This window comes from Saimiri boliviensis, chromosome 11 (assembly GCF_048565385.1).
Source record: "Saimiri boliviensis isolate mSaiBol1 chromosome 11, mSaiBol1.pri, whole genome shotgun sequence".
In the NCBI taxonomy this organism is placed as follows: Eukaryota; Metazoa; Chordata; class Mammalia; order Primates; family Cebidae; genus Saimiri; species Saimiri boliviensis.
This window is the reverse complement of record NC_133459.1, coordinates 111,806,855-111,814,096: the sequence shown is the minus strand read 5'-3', so window position 1 is coordinate 111,814,096 and position 7,242 is coordinate 111,806,855. Positions and strand designations below refer to the sequence as shown.

At 35.5% G+C, this 7,242-nt stretch overlaps 1 long non-coding RNA gene across 1 annotated transcript; it reads left to right on the top strand.

Moving 5' to 3' along the window:
* Positions 1 to 327: 327 nt before the first annotated feature.
* Positions 328 to 4,982, top strand: LOC141580339 (uncharacterized). The gene is made up of 4 exons (XR_012512574.1): positions 328 to 469; positions 1,871 to 1,970; positions 3,768 to 3,891; positions 4,914 to 4,982. It is a non-coding gene; the product is annotated as an uncharacterized LOC141580339 (long non-coding RNA).
* Positions 4,983 to 7,242: the final 2,260 nt, after the last annotated feature.

Below are 7,242 nucleotides of genomic sequence, written 5' to 3'. Positions count from 1 at the left end.
GTCGGTAGGCTACACAGAATTTGTGAAGTGAGACTCTATCTCAGACTTGAATCTGTTGAAAACTCTATATTTGACAGATGTTTTGAATTTATATTGAAAGTTAGGAGATAGAAAGAATGAGAAAGAAAGGAGAGAGAAGTGAAAAGGGGGAAATGGAGGAAGGAAAGAAGAAAGAAAGGGATAAAAGAAGAGAGAACAAATCTGGCATTGGAAGCATTTTTAAGAACCGAATATTAGATACAATACGTCACTTCAGAAATAACTGCTAGAAAGTTATCTAATGCATGGAGAAGCTATATTTACTGTTGAACTATATTTACTTTAAAACTCAAATTTAATAATTTCTGAATTATTTTAAATTTTTCTTCGTTATTTAGTGTGTTCTTTTTTGTTAGCAGGCTACCATCTACCTTTATTCTCTTAATGTTCAACTGTAATGAAGATACAGCTCAAAGGATACAAATAAGATGTGAGTCAAAGGATACAAAATTTCAGTTAGACAGAAGGAATAAGTTCAAGAGATCTATTGTATAACATGGTGACTATACTTAATATCAATGTATTGTGTACTTGAAAATTGCTGAGAATAGATTTTAAGTGTTTACACTACAAATAAATATGTGTTCGTGCATGTTAATTAGATTGATTTAACTATTGCACAATGTATATATATATGTTCCAAAACATCATATTGTACACACAAATATGTACAGTTTTTATGTGTCAATGAAAAAATAATAAGAAGAAAAAGTAATAAAAAACCAAGGCTTGAGGACTTGGGATTTCTATTCAGAATTTTCCATCTGAGCAGGCCAGGCATATTTGGTGTTTTGGTGGGGGTGGTTTTGAGATGTATGACACTGCTTTTTGTTTGATGTGACCATATGCAAAAGATACCATTTTAGACTGAAAAAAATTATGGAAAACAGCATTACATATTAAATAAGTACTTTGCCAATTTAAATTTCAAGTGTAATTGGGGTGATTTTTTTCTGTTCTGTTTTCTTTTTCTTTTCAATTAATTTTGTTTGTTCTGAAAAGTATATATGCATTGCTAAATATTCTGAACTTTAAAATAAACCTACCAGGATTTATTTGTGTAAATTAATCCTGAGTATTAATCTTGAGTGGATGGTTCCATTATGAATTCCAGCAATACTCATTTTTCAAGCACAGTTTTTAAAAATAGCTCCACAGATAAAAATATACATTTCTATATTTTATGATGAGTTTTGTAAGATTTTCCTCTATATTTATTTCCTCTAACTCTGTCTTTATTTTCTGTGGAAACTTATTTGGAGAAATCTCAGGTGGAAACTTCTGGAAATTTCTCTTATGTAGGGTAATTCTACAACAGAAGCTTCAGGAGAGCAGATATTTTTATCATCAGAGGCTAAAATAAGGTTTGGCATATAGTAGGTGTTTAATAAGTATTTGATGAAAGCAAATGCTTGCATGCATATTTGCCTCTTCTTGACCCTCCATCTAGTGCTTGGAACATGGACATGACATGGGAGTCCATTCTGAGCCACGAGTCCTGGGGCCATAGAACGGGAAGCTGAAAGAGGTGTGAATCTCAGAGCCATCAAATAGCTTGACATGAACTATTTCTAACTTTTGATGAAAAAGAAATACAATGATCTCTTCTTAAGATCATTGTTATCTGGAGATGTATGTTATTCATGAATGAAACTCATCCAAATCTTGAAACTTTGCTCCTTAGAAAACCATAGAAAAGTAATGAGTCAAATTTGATAGAAAAGTCTGTTGACGCTGAGATAATTATTTTATCAAAACTATTTGATAAACACTTGATGAACCTTGTCAATTTTATGCATGTCTTTAAATTTTTTTGAATTTTAATACTTAGGAGTACAAGTGGTTTTTGGTTACATGGATGAATTGTAGAGTGGAGAAGTCTGGAATTTTAGTGCACCCATCACTGGAGTACTGCACATTGTGTCCAACAGGTAGTTTTTCATCCCTTGCTGCCCACCCCTCTGCCCACTTGAGTCTTCAATGTCCATTACACCACTCTGCATGCTTTTTTGTACCCAGAACTTAGCTCCCATTTATAAGTGAGAACATGTGAGTGATAGATAAAAGTCCTAGTTGAAACTTAATCCTAGGCCAGCTGTGGTGGCTCATGCCTGCAATCCCAGCACATTGGAAGGCCAAAGCAGGAGGATTGTTTGAGTCTAGAAGTTCAAGACCACCCTATACGATGTAGTGAGACCCTGTTTTGACAAAACAAAAACAAAAACAAAAGCAAAATTAGCAGGGTATGGTAGTGCACACCTATAGTCCAAGCTACCCAGGAGCTGAGGCGGGAGAATTAGCTGAGCCTGGAGGTCGAAGATGCAGTGAGGTGTGAGGGTGCCACGGTGAGAAAGCCAGGATGACAGACTGAGACCCTATCTCAGAACAACCAACCAACCAAAAGCTTAATCCTTTGTAAACAACGAGGAACTATTTACTGAAAGTGGACTGAAAGAAACTTTGGAAAGAATGAAATAGAAGTAAACTGTCATTCATTACATTTTTGATATATAAGAGGTATGTGTTTGTGTGTGTAGATGTGTGTTTTGTTCAAACAGAGATATAGTGTGTATCTTGAAGGACTTCATAGGACATACGTATATATGTGTATATATATATATATAAAACCTTGATATATAGATATAGATATAGTTATTTCAAGTCCTTCAAGATACACACTATGTTTGTATTTGAACAAAAGTTAGAAAGGAATACTCATGATATTTATGTAACAGCTTAAAGTCATTCAGGTAGTAAGAGGCAAGTTCAACTGACCTGTGACTCTGAAGCTACTCTCTTCCCACTCACTCATGGTAACAGTGTATGACAATCAGTAAAAGGAAGACACCTAAGTGATCCAAACCCTGTTTCCACCTTAGAAACATAACATACTCAGATTATATCACAATTAATAATTTCCTGTGTGTACAAATTATATTAGTAAAATTCAATGAATTTCATTTACAACATATGGGAATGTATTATATTAAATACGTGAAATATTGCATTAAAAAGATGAAGCCCATTCACGTGGTCAGATCTAAGCCCATTTTATCAATGGTCAGCAGATTAGAATAAACAAACAAACAAACTTTCAGCGAGCAGTTAACTGAGAAACAGCATCATTTATTTAATGCACTGAAAACAATCCATATGGTACTCAACAAACTGCTGTTGGTTAGGGTGACTAAATTCATAGCTAGAAAAAATTCTATAGACATAGTGTGTTTGGATTTTAGCAAGTCACTGGTCAAAGTCTGTGAGAAAGAGTGAAGGATAACAGTGAAATAGTAGTAGAGAATGGATGGGTTCAAAAGTGGTAGGTGGACTATATCCATACTGTTGACTAGTGGATTGATACAAATGCGAACCACTAACATTGCTTTGTGGTCATAGCCCATGTATATTTCCACATTGTTCCAATTAGTTGAGTACTAATCTTAGGCCCGTAAGTTGGATTTGCATTATTCTTAATCTTATAAGATTACAAGATTGATAATGCATTCAAAAGATCACAAGATTCAGAATGCAAATACAACTTAGAGGTAGAGATTATTCTGTTCTTTAAAATATTTTATAATTTCAATGTTAGTGTGTTGAATGAATAATCTTTTACAGCAAGTGTCTTTTGAAACAGAAACTGATATTAGGAGAAAATAACATTTTGCTAAAAAATATTACATGGCAAAATTGTCAAAAAGTAGATTAGAATTTTTTCTTCATTGCAGATTTCATTATTCTCAAAGATGCAGATAGTGTGATCTCCGACATTAAACTCCAGTGATCTGATCCTGTGTACACAATTTGCCATTTGAAAATATAGCTAAGGAAACATGTGGAGCAGGTGCACAGGTTTGGAAATCACAGGATCTTTTCCTAATTGCTAAGGCTGTGAATGGCATGTGTCTGTAGGTGCTGAAAGAGGGTTGGGCCATTGGAGGCTGATCAATCTTGCTTAGTCTGCTATTGTTTTAGGAACAGTGAGAGCAACACTGGAAACTCTGAACATTGCCAGCATTGTATATAACACAGGGCTGACAACAATTGTCTTAATATTTACAGCTGTCACTGAGAGACTACATGAGATTTAGGGATAAACGATCATAATTATTGTAGTCTTGTATTTATTCCTGCCCCTTCATTATTAGTTCTGGATATGGCATATTTCTCTCTTAAATTAAGAATGATTTGTTCCCATGTAGTGCCTATCACTTGAGAATTTCAACGTGATTTATGAGCACCGGGCTGAGTTTATATCTAGCCCAGAACTTCTGCCAGAGCTCTTCCGAATCCCCCTGGAGCTCTTCTGAGTGTGCTACTATTTCCTTAATGGCACTTCTCACTCAGATCGTCTCTGTTGGGATGACAAAGAATTCTGCTGAGGTTTAGAGGAAAACGTGAATTTGAATTTGGAGCGCTAGCTCTTTAATCCTCCCAGCCCTCTTTGAAGTAGAGAAGTGAGGAGTATTATTGCATCCATTTTCTAGACTGAGTTTCAATGGGTTGCCATTGAAACCATCTCTGCAGAGGTGACTTGCAGGCCTTGAGCTGTCCTCCACCATAGGCTGCCTCCCTGCTGTAAACTGAAGTGGGAAGAGAACAGAGAGATTTGGATCCCAGAGCTTGTTTCCATGAAATTAAGTAACATTTGATTTTTAGGCACTTAAAAAGGATGACTGAATTTCTTCTTTGTGAGGTGTGGGCACACACAAAACATAGTTTGAAAATAGCTGTTTGAGCTCTATCCGTCTAACCTATCACTGTAAGATTTGTTTTTTTAAGACACCTTTTAATTTGACCCACTAATTTTTAAATTTTTGAGTGAATTTGTGTTACTTCTACTTCTTACTCACACATAAATTATTATTGCACAGCCTTCTCTTCTTGAACCAACATTATTGGAGCAATTGCTTGCAAGAGACTGCACTAGAAGCTGCACTGGGTAGGTAAGGGGAGGAAAAAGTGATTAGTTTATTTGTATCAGAAGCCAGAGTATACATTAAATCATGCCTCATATGCCCTCTCAAAGATGCATTATAAATAAGTTGATTTTTATATTTCACACACTTTTTCATCTTTGAAAAGTTTTCAGATATATCCTCCCAACATAAATACACACACACAAAGTTAAAAAAAAAAAAAAAGAAGTATTCTTGGAACTCTAGAGATAATCAGCACCAAAATCCTGACATTTTTTCCCACTGTTTCGTTGTGTTAAAAACACACCACTTCTGTCAGTTATTGCTAGATTTTTTTTTCAGATGCAGACGTATTCTGCTACCAAGATGGAAATGTCATTACAAAAACTTTAGTTTTTCAAAAATCAACAGGATGGATTTTTAAATGCCTATTCATCAATAATGTCCTATCACTAGGACAGCACTGAAAAAGTGTAAAATTCTCTGCATTTGGAACTGCTGGATCCTATAATGGCTCAATGGCTAATTGCTTTATAAAAATCAGGGGTAGCATTCTTTCCACACCTCATTCTCAGGATGCAGAATTTGATTAATTGATGCTGGATGATTGGCCATCATAAGGTATGACATTTAGCCCAGACAAATGAAAGCTGGTTGAAAAAAACTTGTGTGCAAAAACATTGAAAAATAAGATGTGGAAGGGTCAAAGGGCAACAGGAAAAAGCTATTTGATGGTTAGCTCATATTTACCTTATAAATTTTTTAATAATGGTCGATGCATTTTAATCTGACTGTCTTACAGTCTGAAGTGTAAGTCAATGTGTAAGCTAATTGCAGTAAGCAAAAGTGGTATTTAATGCACTGGACACTTTAACTATCAAAGTATTGTATCTCTAATTAGTGTTTGTAACTGATGTGACAGCAGTTTATAGAGCACCAAAATAGTTCCTAATTTGTCAAGTGGGTCTGAAGCTTATGGCAGCTTTCTGATCATCTCCCTTGCCGCAGGACCTGAAAGCACCTTCAAAAAGCTTTCTCTCATTGATCTTTAGTCAGATGCTGACTGAAAAGCAGACAGCCCTGCCAGAAAGAAGATAGATAGGTGCTGCACTAGCATGAAAAACACCGCACCCTTAATGAAAAAGGTTCCTGCATATAACTCATGTGTGTGTACAAACATAGCCACACAGGGGGTTTCGACAGGGATAGCAGTCCCTGGAAATTAACAGGGAATGCACTTGCCATTTATTTTTTCATTCTTCTCACATATAAATGCTCACCATGAATGTCTGGAATGCACGGAGCAGGCTATTTGCTGCTTTCTGCATAGTTTCCCTTTTTTCTCTCACTAAGGTTGGATGCTTTAATGTTTCGCTTATAATTTTCAGAGAGTCAGTAAGCTAACACAATCACATAAGATAAATACGAAGTTGTGGGGTTGTCCTCAGGATAAACAAAGGATTATTTGATACTAATTTTGAGCTTGTTTAAGGAAAACTACAGTTTCAAATCTTCCCAATGTTTTGTCATAATCCGTTGTCATTTGTCTGGTGCTAAGTGATGCTGCTGACCACAATAATCTATCCGTACTATGTCATCATTGCATTTTGAAATATTTTATATAATTTGCAAAACATCTAAGTAAAGTTACTAGCAGTGTGAATTTGTCAGCTATTCGTTTCATTTGTCAGGATAACAGAATGCATCACTAAAGACAGCACGGTGATTATCCCACCCACATCGTATCTCATGGTCAGAATGTGAAAGGGGCACACTCTCAGCAGTTGTGGGAAAAGTTCATTGAAAAAAATGCAAGCACCACATAATTAATGAGAAAATGTGTTATAGTTAACAAGTTCCATCAGCAGTTTTTGCCACTTACTAGCCTCGGTGCTCAAAAGTGTTTATCTTTTATAAAAGAATATTCAGAGTTACAAGTTGCATTGCTGTGTCTGTTAACTCAAGTTCCTTTCCAAGTAAATTTTAGTTTGGTGTCAATTATGGGCAAAATTGCAGACAATTTAGCTGGCTTCACACGGGAAATTCAAATGACATACACCAACAATTAAAGTCTCTCTCTCCATTCCTTATTCTTGTTCTCCTCCTGTTTTTTGTAGATTGAAAGATGGTTCATTCTCTTATGAAAATTGCAAACCTGAGAGTATTTCCTCAATATTGTGCCTTCCTCAATCATGTTCCTTTATCAATCCATATCCAGTCCTTCTCCAAGTATTAGACTTATCACTTAATATTTCTCATATCTGCCTCCACTCTCAATCTCCAC